This window comes from Giraffa tippelskirchi, chromosome 2 (assembly GCF_054371585.1).
Source record: "Giraffa tippelskirchi isolate mGirTip1 chromosome 2, T2T-mGirTip1v1.2.pri, whole genome shotgun sequence".
NCBI lineage: Eukaryota > Metazoa > Chordata > Mammalia > Artiodactyla > Giraffidae > Giraffa > Giraffa tippelskirchi.
In genome coordinates this window covers 218,812,409-218,825,527 of record NC_137276.1, presented here as the reverse complement: position 1 = coordinate 218,825,527, position 13,119 = coordinate 218,812,409, and the positions used below count along the sequence as shown (strand labels likewise).

At 40.1% G+C, this 13,119-nt stretch overlaps 1 long non-coding RNA gene across 1 annotated transcript in view; it reads left to right on the top strand.

Moving 5' to 3' along the window:
* LOC145532421 (uncharacterized) overlaps window positions 1-12,591 on the top strand; it is a 93,536-nt gene extending 80,945 nt beyond the window's left edge. Inside the window, exon 9 of the long non-coding RNA XR_014073223.1 lies at window positions 12,221-12,591. This is a non-coding gene — a long non-coding RNA (uncharacterized LOC145532421). The remainder of the gene's footprint in view (window positions 1-12,220) is intronic.
* Window positions 12,592-13,119: the final 528 nt, after the last annotated feature.

Sequence of the window (13,119 nt, the reverse complement as noted above, 5' to 3'; positions counted from 1 at the left end):
AAAGAAAGCATTTAGCATCCTTGCTCAAGGAATGCTTTATTGACATATTAAGCTCCAACCTATGCAATTGTTGCATATTGTACCTGGCCAGGTGTGATGGTTGACTACATGTGTTGGCTTAACTGGGTCTTGAGGTGTCCAGACACTTGGTCAAACATTACTGATGATGCTGCTGATGATGTCAGTGAGGGTGTTTATTGATGAGACTGGCATTTGAATTGGTAGATTGAATGAAGCAGATTGCCTCCAGCCATGTGGATGGGCCTCATCCAATCAGTTGAAGGCTTGGATAGAACAAAAGGCTAAACCTCCTGCATGAGAGAAAAAGCCTTCTTCCTGCCTGCCTTTGAGCTGAGGCATCAGGTTTTGTTTTTTTTTTCTTTCTGTGTTCAGACTCTTACTTGAACACTGGCTCTTCTTGGGTCTTCCTGCTGGTATTCAGACTGGAACCACACCATCAGTTCTCCTGAGTTTCCAGCTTGCTGACTGAAGATCTTGGGACTTGTCAGCCTTCATAATCATGTGAACTTCTTCCTTATAATTAATCTCTTCCTCCATCTATACACCTCTTTCTTGTTCTGTGTCTAGAGAACCCTGACTAGATACATTAGGTGTCTTCATGAAATGGCAGTTACAAGAACATTTTACTGTTATAAATGAGTTAGGTCCTTAATAGACTCACTGGCAGAGGAAAAATGTTTTCAGCTACCCCAATTTTTTCTGTGACTCAGTGTGAATATGTTTCCTTGTTTTTTGTTTTTAATGAGGATGCATCCCATCTCATTGTCAGATCTGTCCTTAGTAATGAAAAATGATATGAAATAATGAACTTAAAAAGCTGGTGTCCTCTTATGTCAGAGATGTCTGTGGTTCATCTCACCTGGCTGGTTTTACTTGTGATGTTGCCACATTTGCTTCAGATTAGTAGATGCTCTGTGCTCAGTTGCTTAGTCCTGTCAAAACTCTTCGTGACCCCGTGGACTCTAGCCCACCAGGCTTCTCTGTCCATGGGATTTCTGAGGCAAGAATACTGGAGTGGGTTGCCATTTCCTCCTCCAGGGGATCTTCGCAACCCAGGGATTGAACCCGCATGTCTTATGTCTCCTGCATTGTTAGGCAGATTCTTTACCACTAGTGCCATCTGGGAAGCCCAGCTCAATAGATTCTTCTCTCAAATCCCCGAACTCAAGCTTGATTCACCTCTCCACTACAATGTCAACCCCACAACTTGCAAGTCCTGTAAAAGTGTTTTCTAAGACACATGTATTAAAAGAAAATATAAATCAACAAATGGATATACTCCACCATGACAACAAAAGGCCATGCATTAATTCCACAAGCATTTATTGAGCATGTACCAATGTACCCGACTGGAGAAACAAATATGAAACAAACACAGACACTTTTATTAAAGAGGGAAGTCAGGAAAATAGCTTGAAGATTAGGAGGAAAAGGAAAGTGCCTGATGTTTATGGGGATTCTATGGCTTACTAGGCACTCTGCTAAAGATTTTATGATGGATCTTCACAACAGGTCTCTTAGATACGTACTATTATCCCTCATTTATGTATGAGGACACCTAGGCTCAGAGAGGTTCTCCAGTTAGGAGAATAGATATAGCTAGCATTCACTTAGTCTTAGTGACAGAGTGGATTTCAAGCTTGTGTCTATGACTTCACACACATTCTGCTTACTATTATGCTTCACGTTGTTGCTTTGTTCTAGCCCCACACTGTGTGATATGATAGCCACTAGCTACATATAGCCAGTGGCTACTGGGCATTTGAAACATGGCCAGTCCAAATTGAGATGCACTATAGGCATAGGATACAATCCAGATTTCGAAGACTTAGAATGAAACAGAATGTAAAATATCCTGTTAATAATTTTTATATTGATTATTTGTAGAGATGATAATATTATGGATATACTGATGTATTTGATACAATTTTTTCCAGAGAAACAGAACTCATAGTACTTATCTGTCTATCTATCTATCATCTAGTTATCTAGCTGTCATCTATCTTCTATTTTTCATCTATCTATATGACAGAAAGAGCAGAGACACAGAATGAGAGAGAGAGATAGAGAGGGGAGAGAGAGGAATTTATTTTAAGGAATTGGCTTATATACGTGTGTGTGTGTGTGTGTGTGTGTGTGCGTTAGTTGTTTAGTCGTGTCCGACTCTTTGCAACCCCATAGATTGTAGCCTACCAGGCCCCTCCGTCCATGGGATTCTCCAGGCGAGAACACTGGAGTGGGTTGCCATTTCCTTCTCCAAAGGAACTATAGCAAGAAAGAAAGTGAAGTCGCTCAGTTGTGTCTGACTCTTGGCGACCCCACAGACTGTAGCCTACCAGGCTCCTCCATCCATGGAATTTTCCAGGCAAGAGTACTGGAGTGGGTTGCCACTGGGGCTTGCAAGACTGAAATCTACCGAGCAGGCTGCCAGTCTGGAGATTCAGATAATCAACGCACAATTGCACTCATCTCACACACTAGTAAAGTGAAAGTGAAAGTGAAGTCGCTCAGTCGTGCCCGACTCTTTGCGACTCCATGGACAGTAGCCTGCACCAAGCTCCTCCGTCCATGGGATTTTCTAGGCAAGAGTACTGGAGTGGGTTGCCATTTCCTTCTCCAGGGAATCTTCCCGACCCAGGGATCGAACCCAGGTCTCCCATATTGTAGACAGACGCTTTACCGTCTGAGCCACTAGGGAAGTCAAAGTAATGCTCAAAATTCTCCAAGCCAGGCTTCAGCAATACGTAAACCGTGAACTTCCAGATGTTCAAGCTAGTTTTAGAAAAGGCAGAGGAACCAGAGGTCAAATTGCCAGCATCCACTGGATCATCGAAAAAGCAAGAGAGTTCCAGAAAAACATCTATTTCTGCTTTATTGATTATGCCAAAGCCTTTGACTGTGTGGATCACAATAAACTGTGGAAAATTCTGAAAGAGATGGGAATACCAGACCACCTGACCTGCCTCTTGAGAAACCTGTATGCAGGTCAGGAAACAACAGTTAGAACTGGACATGGAACAACAGACTGGTTCCCAATAGGAAAAGGAGTAGGTCAAGGCTGTATATTGTCACCCTGCTTATTTAAGTTATATGCAGAGTACATCATGAGAAATGCTGGGCTGGAGGAAGCACAAGCTGGAATCAAGATTGCCAGGAGAAATATCAATAACCTCAGATATGCAGATGACACCACCCTTATGGCAGAAAGTGAAGAAGAACTAAAGAGCCTCTTGATGAAAGTGAAAGAGGAGAGTGAAAAAGTTGGCTTAAAGCTCAACATTCAGAAAACTAAGATCATGGCATCTGGTCCCATCACTTTATGGCAAATAGATGGGGAAACAGTGGAAACAGTGGCTGACTTTATTTTGGGGGGGCTCTAAAATCACTGCTGATGGTGATTGCAGCCATGAAATTAAAAGACGCTTACTCCTTGGAAGAAAAGTTATGACCAACCTAGACAGCATATTAAAAAGCAGAGACATTATTTTGCCAACAAAGTCTGTCTAGTCAAGGCTATGGTTTTTCCAGTGATCATGTATGGATGTGAGAGTTGGGCTATAAAGAAAGCCGAGCGCCGAAGAATTGATGCTTTGCACTGTGGTGTTGGAGAAGACTCTTGAGAGTCCCTTGGACAGCAAGGAGATCCAACCAGTCCATCCTAAAGGAGATCAGTCCTGGGTGTTCATTGGAAGGACTGATGTTGAAGGTGAAACTCCAATACTTTGGCCACCTCATGCGAAGAGCTGACTCATTTGAAAAGACCCTGATGCTGGAAAAGATTGAGGACAGGAGGAGAAGGGGACGACAGAGGATGAGATCGTTGGATGGCATCACCGACTCAATGGACATGGGTTTGGGTAGACTCCGGGAGTTGGTGATGGACAGGGAGGCCTGGCGTGCTGTGGTTCATAGGGTCGCAAAGAGTCGGGCACGACTCTTGTTGCTTGGGTTTGAATCTGCTCTGCCACTTCACTAAATAGATGTGCCAGAGCAAGAAATTTACCCTCTCTGTGCCTTGTTTTCCTTATCTGTAAAATGGAGGTGGTAATGAAGCCTCCTGCAGGGGTTGTTATGTAGTTCATTTTTTTCTTAAAAAAAAAATTTTTTTTTTGCATATAATTGCCTTACAACGTTGTGTTTGTTTCTGCTATACAACAAATTGAACCAGCTAAATATATACATATATGCCCTCCCTCTTGAGCTTCCCTCCCGCCCCTCCAATTCCACCCCTCTAAGTCATCACAGAGCACTGAGTGTTATGTAGTTTAAATGATTTAATACATTAAAGCTGTTTAGAACAGTGTCTGAGACAGTGTATCTCAGTAAATATTAAAGAAGGTTGTGCTTGAGTAGAATCAGGATGGATGAGGAGCTGGATAGAACCTGAAGTACTTACTAAAAAGGGATGAATTTCCAGTGAAAGAAGCTTCAGACCTTCTCTGGGCTTTGCTTTGTCTTACCACAGGGAAATCAGCAGGGAGGTCTCAAATAGTATATTCTGTGACTTCGAGTTCTGCCAACTTGCATTGACTTCTTGCATCATTCGGTGAATGACTGATATTTGGCAGCATGCTTGGCGCTCTTTTTGGTCCTAATTCTACCTGATCTCAGCAGTACTCAGCAGTGCTGACTATGACCTTCTTTTCAAAACACTGAATTTTTAACATGACGGTTGCCTGGTTTACTCCAGTCTCCCTGAGTGCTCCAGCTTAGGCTTCTTTGCACAATTAGTCTTCTTCTGGGTCAATTTTGATCCTTTCCCTCCATTCTTCTCATTTTTTGCTCTCTTCCTAGAAAATTCTGTACACACTCGTGCAAGACCTTGGTTACCACAGATATCTTGGATACCACAGATTTGTATCTACAGTCCAAACTTTTCGACTGAACTCTGGATCTGAATAATCAAATGCCTACCTGATTCCCTCCACTGTGTGTCTCAGAGACATCTCATTTTCAGCATGTCCTGAAACATGTTCACCTGCCCCTCCCCATCACTTGTACCCTGTTCCTTTGTAGTGTTTCCAACTTGTATGTTACAAGGCTAGAAATTTATGAGTTATCTCAAGCCCTCTCTTTTATTTTCCAAATCCAACTCAACCTCATGACTTAACCAGTTCTACTCCTCTGAATCCAGGGCTGCCAGCGATTCTCACCTGGATCACTAGATTAGATCTCTGCACTCTTTTTGACCCCATTCTAATGTCCACATTGTAGCCAAGCTGGTATTTTTGAATGACAAATTGCATCGTACTCTTCTAAATATTTGGGGGCTTCCCTGGTGGCTCAGTAAAGAATCTGCCCGCAATGCGGGAGACCTGGGTTCGATCCTTGGGTTGGGAAGATCCCCTGGAGAAGGGAATGGCAACCCACTCCAGTATTCTTTCTTGGAGAAGTCCATGGATAGAAGCCTGGTGAACAACAGTCCATGGGGTTGCAAAGAGTCGGACATGATTGAGTGATTATTGCCCCTCAACCAGAGGTTCATTGGTTAAATTAGCAGTCCCTTTTCATATCAGGCTTCTCTTCATTTGGCTACACAGATCTTTTGCCCTCTCTTTGTTCCAGTGATAAGCCTTCTGGTCATAAGACATATTCCTCTGCCTGCACCATCCTGATGTTCTCAGAGCATTATTCTCCTTCAGAGAAATCACCTTAATTATGATTTTTTCATGGGATCCTTTGGTTATTGTCTCTGTTCCCTACTAGGTTATAAGTACTCAGAAGTCCAAAGGGACTCAATCTTTCTTTTCCCTCCTATTGTATCTCTGCCCTAACAGAGGAGAACAAATAAATATGGGCTTTTTTAGTTTTTGGTTTTCTTCATTTATTAATTAACTTTTTTGGGGGAACAGTTTTATTTATTTATTTATTTGAAATATAGTTGATTTACAATGTTCAGGTATACAGTAAAGTGATTCAGTTTTTAAAATATATATGTATATATATATATATACCTTTCTAGATTCTATTATATATATATTTGCTGTTGTTCAGTTGTTAAGTCGTGTCTGACTCTTTGTGATCCCATGGACTGCAGTGTGCCAGACTTTCCTGTCCTTCACTATCTCCTTGAGTTTGCACAAATTCATGTCCATTGAGTTGGTGATGCTATCTAACCATCTCATCCTCGGCCACCCTCTTCTCCTTTTGCCTTCAATCTTTCCCATCATTAGTGTATTAGTGTTTTCCAATGAGTCAGCTCTTTGTATCACATGGCCAAAGTATTGGAACTTCATCTTCAGCATCAGTCCATCCAATGAATATTTAGGGTTGATTTCCTTTAGAATCGACTGGCTTGATCTCTTTGCTCTCCAAGGGACTCTCAAGAGTCTTCTCAAGCACCACAGTTTGAAAGCATCAATTCTTTGGTGCTTAGCCTTCTTTATGGTACAACTCTCACATCCGTACATGACATATATACATATATCTTATATATGTATACTTTGCATTGTAGGCAGACGCTTTACCATCTGAGCCACCAGGGAAGTCATACATATATATATGTATCTTTTCAGATTATTTTCCATTATATGTTATTACAAGATATGGAATGTAATTCCCTGTGCTATACAGTAGGTCTTTCCTTTATGCTTTATCTATTTTATATATAGTAGTGTATATATGCTAATCTCAAACTCCTAATTTATTCCCCCCTCACTTACCCCTTTCCCCTTTGATAATCATAGTTTGTTTTCTAAGAACATGTATTTTTGTTTTGGAAAAATAAACTGACTAGTTTTTAATAAAAGTAATTAAGAGAAAATAACCTTTGATGGTCCCATAATCAGGAACTCTGGATTTATTTGATTAGATGGAAGAAAAATATGAACTCAGAAAACTGAGAAAATCCTTATTAATTAATAGAAGGATTATTCCAGATATTCTGCAAGAAAAACAAATATATTGAGGTGAAAAGCAGGATGATTTAATTCAAGGAGATCAAAGAAGTCAATCCTGAAGGAAATCAACTCTGAATAGTCACTGGAAGGACTGATGCTGAAGTTGAAGCTCCAATACTTCGGCCATCTGATGCGAATAGCTGACTCATTGGAAAAGACCCTGATGCTAGGAAAGATTGCAGGAGGAAGAAGTGGGTGACAGAGGATGAGATGGTAGGATGAGATGGTTGGATGGCATCACTGATTCAATGGACATGGACTTGGACAAACTCCGGGAGATAGTGAGGGGCAGGGAGGCCTGGCATGCTACAGTCCATGGAGTAGCAAAGAGTCAGACACAACTGAGTGACTGAACAACAACAACAAAATAAATATATTGACACAAATTTACCATCTCTGGTAGCAATAATGAGAATGATTTGTCAGTTATATATTTTTTATTAAGTTGAATCACATAAAATTGATGATGTTTGATATTTTTTGACCATAAAACAGCATATTCTTATGGTTCAATTCCCTGTCTCTCCTCTGTTACCCAGGATAACTTTATTTCTCATCAACCCATTTACAAGAGGCCAACTTTGATTGACTTTGTTGACTGGAATGTTGATTCTTTTTTCTTCCTCATTACCATGTGAGCACCCATCTTGCATACAGATTCTATGGGCTAGTTAGAGAGAAATTTGATCAAGGGTAATGAGGCCCCGTGTAGCAAAAAGAATGGAGGAGCTCATGAAACACCAAAGACCTACTGTACTTATAATTTCTTTTTAAAGAAAATGGTCTGGAGCAGTATCTTCCTGCAAATTTTGATATGACTCATGGCAATTCTTCATGTTGAATGAAAACCATTGTTTCATTGGTTTAGACTAGGGATTAGGAGGTAAAGTCTATTTTAGAGAGAAGGAAGTGAGAAATCATGTTGACCAAGAGAGATGACCTCAATTTCTGAATTTTCATCTCCTGATCTGTCTCTAAGAGGCCCTGTTGTACTTTATATCTTACCTATGAATATCCATGAAAATTTCCTTTTGTAGCCTTACAACAAGACTCCTTTTTATTTGCCTTTATTAGAGAAAATGCTTTCCCTCATCACCAAATAATCACTGGCCAAGACAAGAATTAAATGAGATGACATATGTGAGTTCTTTTTCTTTTCTTCTGTGAACTATTATGAAGGCCAACTATTTTTAAAAAGAAATATTCTTTCTCTTGGGAAATTTGGCTTTCAGAATTGAAATTTATTTCATGTTGGCCAATTAGATTGTGAAACACCGTAACCAAGCATAGGAAGATGTGACTTCAATGGAATATGAAATGTATGTTATTAGCTGGGTTTTTATCTTAGACAATCGGCATAAATGTACAAGCAAATATCATTTATTTCCAATCCAGAGGAATTTAGAAGGATTTTCCCTTGTCCCTTCAGAAGGGATTAGTCCGAGCTCCTGGTATTTATGGATAGCCAAAGAGATTACCTCTGACCACACTACAAGATTATTGATACAGCCAGAAAATCAATTGGCCTAGACCTTAGGTCTCATTCCTTATGAAAAGATTTCATCCCTATACTTGTATGAACAAGTGTCTTTAGAAAAATTGTTTGCTAAGGCATAGAGAAACACACTGGAGAATATCATAAATGCATTTTATTTATTTTACAAACCTTTTAATTGGTCTTCAGAGTGGGTTATTCAAACAAAGATTGAGCTGAACTCAAATGGTAAATATTTGAAATCAGAAAACTCTTTTTTTTAATTTTTACAAAAAGATTATTTTGTTTTTTATTTTTGACTGTGTTGGATCTTTGATGCTACACGGCTTTTCTGTAGTTGCACTGTGCAGCTTCTCATTGTGGTGGCTTTTCCTGTGTGCAGCATGGGCTCTAGGCACTTGGGGTTCAGTAGTTACAGCACATAGGGTCAGTAGTTGCAGCTCCCAGTTGTGCTGCATGGTATTAATTGCTCCGTGGCATGTGGGATCTTCCCAGCTCAGGGATGGAACCTGTATCTCCTGCACTGGCAGGCAGATTCTTTGCCACTGAGCCACCAGGGAAGCCCTCATCTTTCTTTTTAATAGATATATGTGTGTGTTAGTTGCTCAGTCGTGTCCGACTCTTTCCAACCACATGGACTGTAGCCCACCAGACTTCCCTTTCCATGGAATTCTCCAGACAAGAATAGTGGAGTGGGTTGCCATTTCCTTCTCCAGGGAATCTTCCCAACCCAGGGATCGAACCCAGATCTCCTGCACTGCAAGCAGATATATGCATACGTCACAAACTAAGTCACTTTGTAGCACACCTCAAGCTAGCACTGTAAGTCAACTATATGCTAATATAAAAAAATTAAAAAATAAAAAGGGAAGAATCATCTTCCTTTTCTTTGTTTCAGAAAATCAATTCTTCATAGCTCTCTAAGATCTGACCTTATCTTTGGATAAGAAAATCTCGGGTTGACCTACAGTTCCTTTTATAATCTATTCAATAGATTTAGAGCAAATATCTTCATCTTTTCATGTGTTATCAATAGGATATAAAGCCACCTGAGAACTTTCCCAAGAATAAATGATGAGAGTAGAGGTCACATCAGAAGCCTATAAGAAGACAATGTGCCCCAATGACAGTCTCTCTGAACTGGGAGCAAAGATTGGATATGAGGGATTGTTTCTTATTCCTGACAAGTCATACGTAGCATACAATGGGATGTTGATTTTATGGTGATTACAGAGGGATTGAGCTTGGAGGGAACTTTTTATTATGAGATAAAAGCACAAATCCTCATGAAAGCATCTTCCTTAAAGCCGATCTTGAGACTTTGTCTAGCCTTTCATCATAGCCTGCAATCATTCAGTCACTCTAGGATCAATAAGAGTGTATCAAAATTCTGAAGGCTTTATTAATTCTGTTTGCTTGCTATTGCTTCAAGATTTCATTGACCACTACTATCAACCAGGGGGCATTCCATAGCAAATATCCATGCCCTTTAAATATCTATTATGTACAAGTTACTAGTTGGGCAAGATGATGTCATTCTATCATATTTAAGACAGTATACCAAAGCCTATGTACTATTTTGTTTTAATCTTAAAAGAAACCCTAAAAAAGATGTTATTGAAACATACTTTATAGAGACTGGAGTTTAAAGAAGTGAGCCTGGCTGCCCCTGTTCTATACACATGCACACAATTGTTAAATAATTGGAGGCTTCAGGATTCAAATGCAAGTTTATTTTGTTATAAATCTGGTGTTCTTAACTAACATGCCTACTGCTTCCAAGTACTATATATATATATATATTTTTTATTTTTTTTGCCTTCAGGATGAAACCATGGTTAATATGTTAAATCCATTTCACCTGTTACCTGCCTTTACTAGTCAAGGTCATTTTGATTGTTGCCACAAAAGATTTGCATGTCCTCCAGGTTGCAGGTAGCCAGGTAGCTGAAACAATAAGATGTCTGCTCAAACCATAAGTTGTTTTCCAGAAACAGCTGTGTCTAGTTCGAGTTGAGCTGGTTAAGACTGGATTGGACCACCAACCCTGCAACTTGGCATGTGTGAATGCATGGTTTTGAATGTAGAGGTCTGTAGCCTAGTTATGCCTGCACAGGGTTGACGACTATGACACCTTTCTCCAATCACCTTTCCCTATGCTCCGTGTGCTTGCCACTCCTCAGACCACCTTGCCTCCTCAGGCCACCTTGCTTCTTTACTCTTTATCCCATCAATACCCCAAGCCCTTTGCCTTTAGGGAAGTGGATCTGAGATTTTTCTCCTGTTTCCATGCTTGGCTGCCTTTCAAATAAACCCTCTCTTGGCTGCACACCTCTGAATCTCAGTATTTTGGCTTGCAGTGTGTCAGGCAAGAAGAACTTAGTTTGATAATAAAGGGACTAAAATTCTAATCATAGTGGTAAACTTGTTAGTAGTTGATCAAGCAGATTACGGTGTATAAAAACATGGAACTAATATGGGGGAGATGAACAAATTTGATGGATGGGATAAGACATGGTACCCTACAGAAACTGATCATGCTGATAAGTGCGTCAGTCAACAGTGATGGAAGAAAACCACATTTCAGGCATTGGGAGGGGTATGTGCACATACTGGAAATGACATGTCATTTTGTGTAGTTGGCACCCACAGTAGAAACTGAGGCGTGATCTTGGTTGGGTAGAGACCTTATATGGAACCATTATTATGGCACCCTTAAAAGATTGGATTCTACCTGTAAATTAATAGAAAGACTTTGAGGATTTTATGAATAAGAATAACATGGTCAGATATGAAAGTAAAAAAATTATCACTTTATATGGGCTTCCCAGGTGGCACTAGTGGTAAAGAATCCACCTGCCAATGCAGGAGACACAAGAGACATGGGTTTGATCCCTGGGTAGGGAAGATCCCCTGGAGAAGGGCATGGCAACTCACTGCAGTATTCTTAGCTGGAGAATCCCATGGACAGAGGAGCCTGGCGGTTATAGTTCATAGGGTCCCAAAGAGTCGGACACGACTGAAGCAACTTAGCACACACACATGGAGACTAGATTTGAAGTGAGCGGGATTGGAGGATGTAGGAAAACCAGATTTTGCTGTTGTAAACTAAGTTATGCAAAAAGAGAGGAGTTCCCAAATATGATGGTCATGATGTGGATGAAGAGGAAGAGAAGATCTGAGAGATGTTGGGAATAGGATTTACTGAATTTGGTGACTGGATTAAATGTGAAGAGTAGATGAACAAAGAAGAAAACTTCAAAGATGATTGCTAGTTTTCTGTATTGGTTGAAAGTTTCATCAAAGGAGTGGCCACATAAGAGGAACAGGTTATTAGGAAAATGATGGGGTACTTTCTACAGGACATGCACATGGGAAATTGAGAGTTGTACCAACAGATCTGAAGCTCAACAGAGAGGTCCAAGCTAAAGATACGCCTCTGGAACTCACTAGCATAAAGGTGATATTTCAGGTCCTTACAGAGAATGAAATTTTGTAGGGACAGGGTGAAGAAAGAGAAAGAAAAAGAGTAGAGGAAGCTCCAACATTTAAAAGATGGGAAGAAGAGCCATTGAGAAAAGAAAAGAAGGAAAAACCAGGTAAGTGGAAAATAATCTGGGGTTGACCATACTCGATAAAACAAAAGGTGAGAACTTCCAAAAAAAGGGTATGTGTGGAACTGCTTTAAATTCTATAGAGAATTGAGAAGAGATTGAAAAGTGTCCTTTGAATTTAGCAATAGGATGATGATTGAGATATTCTCTTTAGTTTAATGACAACTTCTGTTGTTCACTTTCCTCTCTAGGGAAGAACTTCAGGTGGTTAGAGATGGCTGTGGAGAGAGACGTAAGCTTGGGGTTTGCACAGTGCTCCAATACCTATACAGATGTAGCATGGTGGAAAAGTATTTCTTTTGGCTCCTTGAAGTAAGATTATTGAAATCAGCTTCATATGATTTTTCAGTGGATGCGCCCTGCCCATGGAAATCAAAGGACTGCTCCTTAAAAGGAGATTGCTCCAGGAATAAGAGTTTATTCTTCTCCACCTCAGAGTCTCTCTGAGTATTATATGTAGCAAACACTGGATGAAGAATCTGTATTTTCAATATCAGAAGTTGTGGGCATCCAAATTATGTGTTTGTAGATTCGTTTTAAGAATAAAACTTCTACCAATTTCACTGAATGAGAATTGTGCTTTGTGACACCAGGCAATTAATCAGAAATAAGAATTTCAATGGTTAAGCTGGAAGTCGGGTAAGCATGTGTGTGAATACTGCCTCATACTTTCTGGGTGATCTTAGGCAAGTTACTTAACTTTTAGTTTCAATTTCCTCATAGGTAAAGTGGGAATGATGATATCTACCTTGTAAGGCTTTTATAAATATTTAAGGAGATAATGTAGATCCCTTTGCACATCGCTGGGGGCTTCCCTTATGGCTCAGGTGGTAAAGAATCTGCTCACAATGTGGGATACCTGGGTTCGATCCCTGGGTTGGGAAGATCCCCTGGAGAAGGGAAAGGCTATCCACTCCAGTACTCTGGCCTGGAAAATTCCATGGACTGTATAGTCCATGGGGTTGCAAAGAGTTGGACATGAATGAGAGACTTTCACTTACACATCACCACTGCTCAGTAAATGTTAACTACTATTATTTCTTCTCTGCTTTGGAATCCATCCTTGAATGAAATTTTTCAAGGATTGTGT